Consider the following 14,383-nt stretch of genomic DNA (forward strand, 5'->3'; position numbering starts at 1 on the left):
AAATATGTGTGACATTTCTGCGACTTTAGCTTCTAGAGCATTTTTACAACATTATACATAGGTGCTGAATACATAAAAAGCGACTGTTCAGCGACAGACAAGTCGCATCGGCTGAAAGTAGGCCAGAATGTCAGTCCATGTTGGAGCAGGTTTAGATACAGTCTAAAGCATAGATCTCAAAGTCTGTGCACAGAATTTAGCAAGGGCCTCGCACCTTCTGATGCATCAGGTAGGTGCACAATAGCATAGCCTAACCCTCTGTACTTTGGTCTATATTGATGCGGGACATAGACAGCCAGCTGATGACCAATCCATTAGTGCAATGGATGGCTGGAAGCATTTGTCTTTGCCTTTGCAATACCACAGAAGCAATGCATGGTCAATGTACAGCAATGACACACCTGTGTGAACAGCCAGGAGACCCCCCCCCCCCCCCATGTTATGTTACATAGTTACATAGTTAGTACGGTCGAAAAAAGACATATGTCCATCACGTTCAACCAGGGAATTAAGGGGTAGGGGTGTGGCGCGATATTGGGGAAGGGATGAGATTTTATATTTCTTCATAAGCATTAATCTTATTTTGTCAATTAGGAACATTCAGCACCCACCCGCTATCAAGGCAGCTGCCTATCATGTCATGCCCTACCTGCACAGGTGTGCTGGCTACTCAAATGATCCAATTAAGGAGGCCATTTAGTCAGCAGCAGCAGAAGTCCTGTGCCTGGACGCTCCAACAGGGGCCAGACACAAGCAGAAGCAGAAGCAGCAGAAGCAGCAGCAGCACCACCTTTTGTTTTTTGGCTGCAGCAGCAGCAAGGCCCACAGGGCTGGCTAGCTGGCTAGCCAGCAAGCAGGTAGCAATGAAAGTAGGAATCTTTCTTTTTAACCCTGTAAGGGGGTGGTGCACTGTACCCGAAGATACTGCCATATCGGGTCAATGCATAGGGCGACGGAAGCAAGCTTCGAAATCGGCCCCCGTTCTCAAAAATCCATTTAATATATGGTCCCCAGATAGGGGACGTATCAGATATTAAACTGATAAGAACAGATACTACACTTGATCTTAGCCAAAAGGCCGAGAAGCGATAACCGTGAAAGGGGCGGGCCCAACAAGGTCCCCTTCATGGGCACTATCACTGCTTGCTGTCAGGGAGGCTGCCAGACAATTTTCCATGCACACTCTGGGCTGGGGGGCAGTCAACCACCAGTACACACAGCAGAACCTAAACCCATACCATTATTGCTAAGCAGCAAGACAGGGGCCCATTGCACTCCCACGGGGCCTTTTTAAATGCAATCCATAACCCGGATTTGCCAGGAACCCTTCTTACTCCTCCTACTTGCATGTGACACTGGGCTTAGGATCTGCATAGGAAACACACACACAAGCACACACCTACCTTTGTTGCCTGCAGATGCCTCCTTGGCTGTCCCCAAACGGTATCAAACCAACACCCACGGGAAGCTGTAAGCATAGAGGACATGCCTGCACCCCATTGGACTTACCTGTGTGGGTTAAATCCGGGTTATTTGACAACCTATGGCGGTGATGGTTCTGCTCAGGCAGAGCAGTGCTGATGCTCCTCATAAAGCTGTCGCTGCTGTGAAGGTTCTAGGTGACATCACAAATCCCTTTGGTTACATACACAACAAAGCTGGGTTGTTGTTGTTTACACTCTGCAAGGCCTGTGGAAGTGAGTGACATCATAGCACTGTAGTTCTGAGGGTTCAAGATGGATGCAACAATCTCCTGTTGCTTCTATGAAGGCCGTAATAGACGACATCACCAAACAGCTCCATAGTCACATACACAGCAAAGGAGAGATGTTGTTTACACCTAGTGATGTCAGTGGTATTGAGTGACATCACAGCACAGTGCTAAGGCTCCTGGGCCTGGACACAGCAGCGGCTGCAATATCTCAACGGAGAATACGTTTATATCTATGTGTGTGTGTGCGCATATATATATATATATATATATATATATATATATATATATATATATTTCTCCGCCGAAATCACTTTTAAACCCATTTCCACCTTTTTTTCCCTTCTCTTCCTCTTACTTTTTTTTCACGTTTTTTTACGTTTTTCTCCTTTTCGCCTCTTTTCTGGGCGTATTATTCTTCTTTTTCTTCTTTTTTTTCGTCTAATGCATACCCCATCAGTGCAGCAATGCTTATTCAATACCGCCAGCAGATGGAGACACTGGGGGATAATTTTCTAAGGATTTATACTGATTTTTCCTGTCTGAATTTGTCGCACAGAAAGTTGCAGGCCAAATATGTGTGACATTTCTGCGACTTTAGCTTCTAGAGCATTTTTACAACATTATACATAGGTGCTGAATACATAAAAAGCGACTGTTCAGCGACAGACAAGTCGCATCGGCTGAAAGTAGGCCAGAATGTCAGTCCATGTTGGAGCAGGTTTAGATACAGTCTAAAGCATAGATCTCAAAGTCTGTGCACAGAATTTAGCAAGGGCCTCGCACCTTCTGATGCATCAGGTAGGTGCACAATAGCATAGCCTAACCCTCTGTACTTTGGTCTATATTGATGCGGGACATAGACAGCCAGCTGATGACCAATCCATTAGTGCAATGGATGGCTGGAAGCATTTGTCTTTGCCTTTGCAATACCACAGAAGCAATGCATGGTCAATGTACAGCAATGACACACCTGTGTGAACAGCCAGGAGACCCCCCCCCCCCCCCCATGTTATGTTACATAGTTACATAGTTAGTACGGTCGAAAAAAGACATATGTCCATCACGTTCAACCAGGGAATTAAGGGGTAGGGGTGTGGCGCGATATTGGGGAAGGGATGAGATTTTATATTTCTTCATAAGCATTAATCTTATTTTGTCAATTAGGAACATTCAGCACCCACCCGCTATCAAGGCAGCTGCCTATCATGTCATGCCCTACCTGCACAGGTGTGCTGGCTACTCAAATGATCCAATTAAGGAGGCCATTTAGTCAGCAGCAGCAGAAGTCCTGTGCCTGGACGCTCCAACAGGGGCCAGACACAAGCAGAAGCAGAAGCAGCAGAAGCAGCAGCAGCACCACCTTTTGTTTTTTGGCTGCAGCAGCAGCAAGGCCCACAGGGCTGGCTAGCTGGCTAGCCAGCAAGCAGGTAGCAATGAAAGTAGGAATCTTTCTTTTTAACCCTGTAAGGGGGTGGTGCACTGTACCCGAAGATACTGCCATATCGGGTCAATGCATAGGGCGACGGAAGCAAGCTTCGAAATCGGCCCCCGTTCTCAAAAATCCATTTAATATATGGTCCCCAGATAGGGGACGTATCAGATATTAAACTGATAAGAACAGATACTACACTTGATCTTAGCCAAAAGGCCGAGAAGCGATAACCGTGAAAGGGGCGGGCCCAACAAGGTCCCCTTCATGGGCACTATCACTGCTTGCTGTCAGGGAGGCTGCCAGACAATTTTCCATGCACACTCTGGGCTGGGGGGCAGTCAACCACCAGTACACACAGCAGAACCTAAACCCATACCATTATTGCTAAGCAGCAAGACAGGGGCCCATTGCACTCCCACGGGGCCTTTTTAAATGCAATCCATAACCCGGATTTGCCAGGAACCCTTCTTACTCCTCCTACTTGCATGTGACACTGGGCTTAGGATCTGCATAGGAAACACACACACAAGCACACACCTACCTTTGTTGCCTGCAGATGCCTCCTTGGCTGTCCCCAAACGGTATCAAACCAACACCCACGGGAAGCTGTAAGCATAGAGGACATGCCTGCACCCCATTGGACTTACCTGTGTGGGTTAAATCCGGGTTATTTGACAACCTATGGCGGTGATGGTTCTGCTCAGGCAGAGCAGTGCTGATGCTCCTCATAAAGCTGTCGCTGCTGTGAAGGTTCTAGGTGACATCACAAATCCCTTTGGTTACATACACAACAAAGCTGGGTTGTTGTTGTTTACACTCTGCAAGGCCTGTGGAAGTGAGTGACATCATAGCACTGTAGTTCTGAGGGTTCAAGATGGATGCAACAATCTCCTGTTGCTTCTATGAAGGCCGTAATAGACGACATCACCAAACAGCTCCATAGTCACATACACAGCAAAGGAGAGATGTTGTTTACACCTAGTGATGTCAGTGGTATTGAGTGACATCACAGCACAGTGCTAAGGCTCCTGGGCCTGGACACAGCAGCGGCTGCAATATCTCAACGGAGAATACGTTTATATCTATGTGTGTGTGTGCGCATATATATATATATATATATATATATATATATATATATATATATATATATATATATATTTCTCCGCCGAAATCACTTTTAAACCCATTTCCACCTTTTTTTCCCTTCTCTTCCTCTTACTTTTTTTTCACGTTTTTTTACGTTTTTCTCCTTTTCGCCTCTTTTCTGGGCGTATTATTCTTCTTTTTCTTCTTTTTTTTCGTCTAATGCATACCCCATCAGTGCAGCAATGCTTATTCAATACCGCCAGCAGATGGAGACACTGGGGGATAATTTTCTAAGGATTTATACTGATTTTTCCTGTCTGAATTTGTCGCACAGAAAGTTGCAGGCCAAATATGTGTGACATTTCTGCGACTTTAGCTTCTAGAGCATTTTTACAACATTATACATAGGTGCTGAATACATAAAAAGCGACTGTTCAGCGACAGACAAGTCGCATCGGCTGAAAGTAGGCCAGAATGTCAGTCCATGTTGGAGCAGGTTTAGATACAGTCTAAAGCATAGATCTCAAAGTCTGTGCACAGAATTTAGCAAGGGCCTCGCCTTCTGATGCATCAGGTAGGTGCACAATAGCATAGCCTAACCCTCTGTACTTTGGTCTATATTGATGCGGGACATAGACAGCCAGCTGATGACCAATCCATTAGTGCAATGGATGGCTGGAAGCATTTGTCTTTGCCTTTGCAATACCACAGAAGCAATGCATGGTCAATGTACAGCAATGACACACCTGTGTGAACAGCCAGGAGACCCCCCCCCCCCCCCCCCATGTTATGTTACATAGTTACATAGTTAGTACGGTCGAAAAAAGACATATGTCCATCACGTTCAACCAGGAATTAAGGGGTAGGGGTGTGGCGCGATATTGGGGAAGGGATGAGATTTTATATTTCTTCATAAGCATTAATCTTATTTTGTCAATTAGGAACATTCAGCACCCACCCGCTATCAAGGCAGCTGCCTATCATGTCATGCCCTACCTGCACAGGTGTGCTGGCTACTCAAATGATCCAATTAAGGAGGCCATTTAGTCAGCAGCAGCAGAAGTCCTGTGCCTGGACGCTCCAACAGGGGCCAGACACAAGCAGAAGCAGAAGCAGCAGAAGCAGCAGCAGCACCACCTTTTGTTTTTTGGCTGCAGCAGCAGCAAGGCCCACAGGGCTGGCTAGCTGGCTAGCCAGCAAGCAGGTAGCAATGAAAGTAGGAATCTTTCTTTTTAACCCTGTAAGGGGGTGGTGCACTGTACCCGAAGATACTGCCATATCGGGTCAATGCATAGGGCGACGGAAGCAAGCTTCGAAATCGGCCCCCGTTCTCAAAAATCCATTTAATATATGGTCCCCAGATAGGGGACGTATCAGATATTAAACTGATAAGAACAGATACTACACTTGATCTTAGCCAAAAGGCCGAGAAGCGATAACCGTGAAAGGGGCGGGCCCAACAAGGTCCCCTTCATGGGCACTATCACTGCTTGCTGTCAGGGAGGCTGCCAGACAATTTTCCATGCACACTCTGGGCTGGGGGGCAGTCAACCACCAGTACACACAGCAGAACCTAAACCCATACATTATTGCTAAGCAGCAAGACAGGGGCCCATTGCACTCCCACGGGGCCTTTTTAAATGCAATCCATAACCCGGATTTGCCAGGAACCCTTCTTACTCCTCCTACTTGCATGTGACACTGGGCTTAGGATCTGCATAGGAAACACACACACAAGCACACACCTACCTTTGTTGCCTGCAGATGCCTCCTTGGCTGTCCCCAAACGGTATCAAACCAACACCCACGGGAAGCTGTAAGCATAGAGGACATGCCTGCACCCCATTGGACTTACCTGTGTGGGTTAAATCCGGGTTATTTGACAACCTATGGCGGTGATGGTTCTGCTCAGGCAGAGCAGTGCTGATGCTCCTCATAAAGCTGTCGCTGCTGTGAAGGTTCTAGGTGACATCACAAATCCCTTTGGTTACATACACAACAAAGCTGGGTTGTTGTTGTTTACACTCTGCAAGGCCTGTGGAAGTGAGTGACATCATAGCACTGTAGTTCTGAGGGTTCAAGATGGATGCAACAATCTCCTGTTGCTTCTATGAAGGCCGTAATAGACGACATCACCAAACAGCTCCATAGTCACATACACAGCAAAGGAGAGATGTTGTTTACACCTAGTGATGTCAGTGGTATTGAGTGACATCACAGCACAGTGCTAAGGCTCCTGGGCCTGGACACAGCAGCGGCTGCAATATCTCAACGGAGAATACGTTTATATCTATGTGTGTGTGTGCGCATATATATATATATATATATATATATATATATATATATATATATATATATATTTCTCCGCCGAAATCACTTTTAAACCCATTTCCACCTTTTTTTCCCTTCTCTTCCTCTTACTTTTTTTTCACGTTTTTTTACGTTTTTCTCCTTTTCGCCTCTTTTCTGGGCGTATTATTCTTCTTTTTCTTCTTTTTTTTCGTCTAATGCATACCCCATCAGTGCAGCAATGCTTATTCAATACCGCCAGCAGATGGAGACACTGGGGGATAATTTTCTAAGGATTTATACTGATTTTTCCTGTCTGAATTTGTCGCACAGAAAGTTGCAGGCCAAATATGTGTGACATTTCTGCGACTTTAGCTTCTAGAGCATTTTTACAACATTATACATAGGTGCTGAATACATAAAAAGCGACTGTTCAGCGACAGACAAGTCGCATCGGCTGAAAGTAGGCCAGAATGTCAGTCCATGTTGGAGCAGGTTTAGATACAGTCTAAAGCATAGATCTCAAAGTCTGTGCACAGAATTTAGCAAGGGCCTTGCACCTTCTGATGCATCAGGTAGGTGCACAATAGCATAGCCTAACCCTCTGTACTTTGGTCTATATTGATGCGGGACATAGACAGCCAGCTGATGACCAATCCATTAGTGCAATGGATGGCTGGAAGCATTTGTCTTTGCAATACCACAGAAGCAATGCATGGTCAATGTACAGCAATGACACACCTGTGTGAACAGCCAGGAGACCCCCCCCCCCCCCCCATGTTATGTTACATAGTTACATAGTTAGTACGGTCGAAAAAAGACATATGTCCATCACGTTCAACCAGGGAATTAAGGGGTAGGGGTGTGGCGCGATATTGGGGAAGGGATGAGATTTTATATTTCTTCATAAGCATTAATCTTATTTTGTCAATTAGGAACATTCAGCACCCACCCGCTATCAAGGCAGCTGCCTATCATGTCATGCCCTACCTGCACAGGTGTGCTGGCTACTCAAATGATCCAATTAAGGAGGCCATTTAGTCAGCAGCAGCAGAAGTCCTGTGCCTTGACGCTCCAACAGGGGCCAGACACAAGCAGAAGCAGAAGCAGCAGAAGCAGCAGCAGCACCACCTTTTGTTTTTTGGCTGCAGCAGCAGCAAGGCCCACAGGGCTGGCTAGCTGGCTAGCCAGCAAGCAGGTAGCAATGAAAGTAGGAATCTTTCTTTTTAACCCTGTAAGGGGGTGGTGCACTGTACCCGAAGATACTGCCATATCGGGTCAATGCATAGGGCGACGGAAGCAAGCTTCGAAATCGGCCCCCGTTCTCAAAAATCCATTTAATATATGGTCCCCAGATAGGGGACGTATCAGATATTAAACTGATAAGAACAGATACTACACTTGATCTTAGCCAAAAGGCCGAGAAGCGATAACCGTGAAAGGGGCGGGCCCAACAAGGTCCCCTTCATGGGCACTATCACTGCTTGCTGTCAGGGAGGCTGCCAGACAATTTTCCATGCACACTCTGGGCTGGGGGGCAGTCAACCACCAGTACACACAGCAGAACCTAAACCCATACCATTATTGCTAAGCAGCAAGACAGGGGCCCATTGCACTCCCACGGGGCCTTTTTAAATGCAATCCATAACCCGGATTTGCCAGGAACCCTTCTTACTCCTCCTACTTGCATGTGACACTGGGCTTAGGATCTGCATAGGAAACACACACACAAGCACACACCTACCTTTGTTGCCTGCAGATGCCTCCTTGGCTGTCCCCAAACGGTATCAAACCAACACCCACGGGAAGCTGTAAGCATAGAGGACATGCCTGCACCCCATTGGACTTACCTGTGTGGGTTAAATCCGGGTTATTTGACAACCTATGGCGGTGATGGTTCTGCTCAGGCAGAGCAGTGCTGATGCTCCTCATAAAGCTGTCGCTGCTGTGAAGGTTCTAGGTGACATCACAAATCCCTTTGGTTACATACACAACAAAGCTGGGTTGTTGTTGTTTACACTCTGCAAGGCCTGTGGAAGTGAGTGACATCATAGCACTGTAGTTCTGAGGGTTCAAGATGGATGCAACAATCTCCTGTTGCTTCTATGAAGGCCGTAATAGACGACATCACCAAACAGCTCCATAGTCACATACACAGCAAAGGAGAGATGTTGTTTACACCTAGTGATGTCAGTGGTATTGAGTGACATCACAGCACAGTGCTAAGGCTCCTGGGCCTGGACACAGCAGCGGCTGCAATATCTCAACGGAGAATACGTTTATATCTATGTGTGTGTGTGCGCATATATATATATATATATATATATATATATATATATATATATATATATATATATTTCTCCGCCGAAATCACTTTTAAACCCATTTCCACCTTTTTTTCCCTTCTCTTCCTCTTACTTTTTTTTCACGTTTTTTTACGTTTTTCTCCTTTTCGCCTCTTTTCTGGGCGTATTATTCTTCTTTTTCTTCTTTTTTTTCGTCTAATGCATACCCCATCAGTGCAGCAATGCTTATTCAATACCGCCAGCAGATGGAGACACTGGGGGATAATTTTCTAAGGATTTATACTGATTTTTCCTGTCTGAATTTGTCGCACAGAAAGTTGCAGGCCAAATATGTGTGACATTTCTGCGACTTTAGCTTCTAGAGCATTTTTACAACATTATACATAGGTGCTGAATACATAAAAAGCGACTGTTCAGCGACAGACAAGTCGCATCGGCTGAAAGTAGGCCAGAATGTCAGTCCATGTTGGAGCAGGTTTAGATACAGTCTAAAGCATAGATCTCAAAGTCTGTGCACAGAATTTAGCAAGGGCCTCGCACCTTCTGATGCATCAGGTAGGTGCACAATAGCATAGCCTAACCCTCTGTACTTTGGTCTATATTGATGCGGGACATAGACAGCCAGCTGATGACCAATCCATTAGTGCAATGGATGGCTGGAAGCATTTGTCTTTGCCTTTGCAATACCACAGAAGCAATGCATGGTCAATGTACAGCAATGACACACCTGTGTGAACAGCCAGGAGACCCCCCCCCCCCCCCATGTTATGTTACATAGTTACATAGTTAGTACGGTCGAAAAAAGACATATGTCCATCACGTTCAACCAGGGAATTAAGGGGTAGGGGTGTGGCGCGATATTGGGGAAGGGATGAGATTTTATATTTCTTCATAAGCATTAATCTTATTTTGTCAATTAGGAACATTCAGCACCCACCCGCTATCAAGGCAGCTGCCTATCATGTCATGCCCTACCTGCACAGGTGTGCTGGCTACTCAAATGATCCAATTAAGGAGGCCATTTAGTCAGCAGCAGCAGAAGTCCTGTGCCTGGACGCTCCAACAGGGGCCAGACACAAGCAGAAGCAGAAGCAGCAGAAGCAGCAGCAGCACCACCTTTTGTTTTTTGGCTGCAGCAGCAGCAAGGCCCACAGGGCTGGCTAGCTGGCTAGCCAGCAAGCAGGTAGCAATGAAAGTAGGAATCTTTCTTTTTAACCCTGTAAGGGGGTGGTGCACTGTACCCGAAGATACTGCCATATCGGGTCAATGCATAGGGCGACGGAAGCAAGCTTCGAAATCGGCCCCCGTTCTCAAAAATCCATTTAATATATGGTCCCCAGATAGGGGACGTATCAGATATTAAACTGATAAGAACAGATACTACACTTGATCTTAGCCAAAAGGCCGAGAAGCGATAACCGTGAAAGGGGCGGGCCCAACAAGGTCCCCTTCATGGGCACTATCACTGCTTGCTGTCAGGGAGGCTGCCAGACAATTTTCCATGCACACTCTGGGCTGGGGGGCAGTCAACCACCAGTACACACAGCAGAACCTAAACCCATACCATTATTGCTAAGCAGCAAGACAGGGGCCCATTGCACTCCCACGGGGCCTTTTTAAATGCAATCCATAACCCGGATTTGCCAGGAACCCTTCTTACTCCTCCTACTTGCATGTGACACTGGGCTTAGGATCTGCATAGGAAACACACACACAAGCACACACCTACCTTTGTTGCCTGCAGATGCCTCCTTGGCTGTCCCCAAATGGTATCAAACCAACACCCACGGGAAGCTGTAAGCATAGAGGACATGCCTGCACCCCATTGGACTTACCTGTGTGGGTTAAATCCGGGTTATTTGACAACCTATGGCGGTGATGGTTCTGCTCAGGCAGAGCAGTGCTGATGCTCCTCATAAAGCTGTCGCTGCTGTGAAGGTTCTAGGTGACATCACAAATCCCTTTGGTTACATACACAACAAAGCTGGGTTGTTGTTGTTTACACTCTGCAAGGCCTGTGGAAGTGAGTGACATCATAGCACTGTAGTTCTGAGGGTTCAAGATGGATGCAACAATCTCCTGTTGCTTCTATGAAGGCCGTAATAGACGACATCACCAAACAGCTCCATAGTCACATACACAGCAAAGGAGAGATGTTGTTTACACCTAGTGATGTCAGTGGTATTGAGTGACATCACAGCACAGTGCTAAGGCTCCTGGGCCTGGACACAGCAGCGGCTGCAATATCTCAACGGAGAATACGTTTATATCTATGTGTGTGTGTGCGCATATATATATATATATATATATATATATATATATATATATATATTTCTCCGCCGAAATCACTTTTAAACCCATTTCCACCTTTTTTTCCCTTCTCTTCCTCTTACTTTTTTTTCACGTTTTTTTACGTTTTTCTCCTTTTCGCCTCTTTTCTGGGCGTATTATTCTTCTTTTTCTTCTTTTTTTTCGTCTAATGCATACCCCATCAGTGCAGCAATGCTTATTCAATACCGCCAGCAGATGGAGACACTGGGGGATAATTTTCTAAGGATTTATACTGATTTTTCCTGTCTGAATTTGTCGCACAGAAAGTTGCAGGCCAAATATGTGTGACATTTCTGCGACTTTAGCTTCTAGAGCATTTTTACAACATTATACATAGGTGCTGAATACATAAAAAGCGACTGTTCAGCGACAGACAAGTCGCATCGGCTGAAAGTAGGCCAGAATGTCAGTCCATGTTGGAGCAGGTTTAGATACAGTCTAAAGCATAGATCTCAAAGTCTGTGCACAGAATTTAGCAAGGGCCTCGCACCTTCTGATGCATCAGGTAGGTGCACAATAGCATAGCCTAACCCTCTGTACTTTGGTCTATATTGATGCGGGACATAGACAGCCAGCTGATGACCAATCCATTAGTGCAATGGATGGCTGGAAGCATTTGTCTTTGCCTTTGCAATACCACAGAAGCAATGCATGGTCAATGTACAGCAATGACACACCTGTGTGAACAGCCAGGAGACCCCCCCCCCCCCCCCCATGTTATGTTACATAGTTACATAGTTAGTACGGTCGAAAAAAGACATATGTCCATCACGTTCAACCAGGGAATTAAGGGGTAGGGGTGTGGCGCGATATTGGGGAAGGGATGAGATTTTATATTTCTTCATAAGCATTAATCTTATTTTGTCAATTAGGAACATTCAGCACCCACCCGCTATCAAGGCAGCTGCCTATCATGTCATGCCCTACCTGCACAGGTGTGCTGGCTACTCAAATGATCCAATTAAGGAGGCCATTTAGTCAGCAGCAGCAGAAGTCCTGTGCCTGGACGCTCCAACAGGGGCCAGACACAAGCAGAAGCAGAAGCAGCAGAAGCAGCAGCAGCACCACCTTTTGTTTTTTGGCTGCAGCAGCAGCAAGGCCCACAGGGCTGGCTAGCTGGCTAGCCAGCAAGCAGGTAGCAATGAAAGTAGGAATCTTTCTTTTTAACCCTGTAAGGGGGTGGTGCACTGTACCCGAAGATACTGCCATATCGGGTCAATGCATAGGGCGACGGAAGCAAGCTTCGAAATCGGCCCCCGTTCTCAAAAATCCATTTAATATATGGTCCCCAGATAGGGGACGTATCAGATATTAAACTGATAAGAACAGATACTACACTTGATCTTAGCCAAAAGGCCGAGAAGCGATAACCGTGAAAGGGGCGGGCCCAACAAGGTCCCCTTCATGGGCACTATCACTGCTTGCTGTCAGGGAGGCTGCCAGACAATTTTCCATGCACACTCTGGGCTGGGGGGCAGTCAACCACCAGTACACACAGCAGAACCTAAACCCATACCATTATTGCTAAGCAGCAAGACAGGGGCCCATTGCACTCCCACGGGGCCTTTTTAAATGCAATCCATAACCCGGATTTGCCAGGAACCCTTCTTACTCCTCCTACTTGCATGTGACACTGGGCTTAGGATCTGCATAGGAAACACACACACAAGCACACACCTACCTTTGTTGCCTGCAGATGCCTCCTTGGCTGTCCCCAAACGGTATCAAACCAACACCCACGGGAAGCTGTAAGCATAGAGGACATGCCTGCACCCCATTGGACTTACCTGTGTGGGTTAAATCCGGGTTATTTGACAACCTATGGCGGTGATGGTTCTGCTCAGGCAGAGCAGTGCTGATGCTCCTCATAAAGCTGTCGCTGCTGTGAAGGTTCTAGGTGACATCACAAATCCCTTTGGTTACATACACAACAAAGCTGGGTTGTTGTTGTTTACACTCTGCAAGGCCTGTGGAAGTGAGTGACATCATAGCACTGTAGTTCTGAGGGTTCAAGATGGATGCAACAATCTCCTGTTGCTTCTATGAAGGCCGTAATAGACGACATCACCAAACAGCTCCATAGTCACATACACAGCAAAGGAGAGATGTTGTTTACACCTAGTGATGTCAGTGGTATTGAGTGACATCACAGCACAGTGCTAAGGCTCCTGGGCCTGGACACAGCAGCGGCTGCAATATCTCAACGGAGAATACGTTTATATCTATGTGTGTGTGTGCGCATATATATATATATATATATATATATATATATATATATATATTTCTCCGCCGAAATCACTTTTAAACCCATTTCCACCTTTTTTTCCCTTCTCTTCCTCTTACTTTTTTTTCAACGTTTTTTTACGTTTTTCTCCTTTTCGCCTCTTTTCTGGGCGTATTATTCTTCTTTTTCTTCTTTTTTTTCGTCTAATGCATACCCCATCAGTGCAGCAATGCTTATTCAATACCGCCAGCAGATGGAGACACTGGGGGATAATTTTCTAAGGATTTATACTGATTTTTCCTGTCTGAATTTGTCGCACAGAAAGTTGCAGGCCAAATATGTGTGACATTTCTGCGACTTTAGCTTCTAGAGCATTTTTACAACATTATACATAGGTGCTGAATACATAAAAAGCGACTGTTCAGCGACAGACAAGTCGCATCGGCTGAAAGTAGGCCAGAATGTCAGTCCATGTTGGAGCAGGTTTAGATACAGTCTAAAGCATAGATCTCAAAGTCTGTGCACAGAATTTAGCAAGGGCCTCGCACCTTCTGATGCATCAGGTAGGTGCACAATAGCATAGCCTAACCCTCTGTACTTTGGTCTATATTGATGCGGGACATAGACAGCCAGCTGATGACCAATCCATTAGTGCAATGGATGGCTGGAAGCATTTGTCTTTGCCTTTGCAATACCACAGAAGCAATGCATGGTCAATGTACAGCAATGACACACCTGTGTGAACAGCCAGGAGACCCCCCCCCCCCCCCATGTTATGTTACATAGTTACATAGTTAGTACGGTCGAAAAAAGACATATGTCCATCACGTTCAACCAGGGAATTAAGGGGTAGGGGTGTGGCGCGATATTGGGGAAGGGATGAGATTTTATATTTCTTCATAAGCATTAATCTTATTTTGTCAATTAGGAACATTCAGCACCCACCCGCTATCAAGGCAGCTGCCTATCATGTCATGCCCTACCTGCACAGGTGTGCTGGC

General features: G+C 46.0%; 6 non-coding genes across 6 annotated transcripts; all 6 read right to left on the minus strand.

Annotated features, from left to right (window-relative positions):
• Nucleotides 1-899: 899 nt before the first annotated feature.
• On the minus strand, nucleotides 900-1,090 carry LOC130351487 (U2 spliceosomal RNA). Its single transcript, XR_008888183.1, has one exon. It is a non-coding gene; the product is annotated as a U2 spliceosomal RNA (small nuclear RNA).
• A 2,093-nt stretch (nucleotides 1,091-3,183) lies between these two features.
• Nucleotides 3,184-3,374, minus strand: LOC130351488 (U2 spliceosomal RNA). The gene has a single exon (XR_008888184.1). It is a non-coding gene; the product is annotated as a U2 spliceosomal RNA (small nuclear RNA).
• Nucleotides 3,375-5,478: 2,104 nt separating this feature from the next.
• Nucleotides 5,479-5,669, minus strand: LOC130351489 (U2 spliceosomal RNA). The gene has a single exon (XR_008888185.1). It is a non-coding gene; the product is annotated as a U2 spliceosomal RNA (small nuclear RNA).
• A 2,092-nt stretch (nucleotides 5,670-7,761) lies between these two features.
• On the minus strand, nucleotides 7,762-7,952 carry LOC130351490 (U2 spliceosomal RNA). Its single transcript, XR_008888186.1, has one exon. It is a non-coding gene; the product is annotated as a U2 spliceosomal RNA (small nuclear RNA).
• A 2,100-nt stretch (nucleotides 7,953-10,052) lies between these two features.
• On the minus strand, nucleotides 10,053-10,243 carry LOC130351491 (U2 spliceosomal RNA). Its single transcript, XR_008888187.1, has one exon. It is a non-coding gene; the product is annotated as a U2 spliceosomal RNA (small nuclear RNA).
• Nucleotides 10,244-12,335: 2,092 nt separating this feature from the next.
• Nucleotides 12,336-12,526, minus strand: LOC130351492 (U2 spliceosomal RNA). Its single transcript, XR_008888188.1, has one exon. It is a non-coding gene; the product is annotated as a U2 spliceosomal RNA (small nuclear RNA).
• Between the last annotated feature and the right edge of the window lie 1,857 nt (nucleotides 12,527-14,383).

This window comes from Hyla sarda, unplaced genomic scaffold (assembly GCF_029499605.1).
Source record: "Hyla sarda isolate aHylSar1 unplaced genomic scaffold, aHylSar1.hap1 scaffold_978, whole genome shotgun sequence".
NCBI classification, from domain to species: domain Eukaryota; kingdom Metazoa; phylum Chordata; class Amphibia; order Anura; family Hylidae; genus Hyla; species Hyla sarda.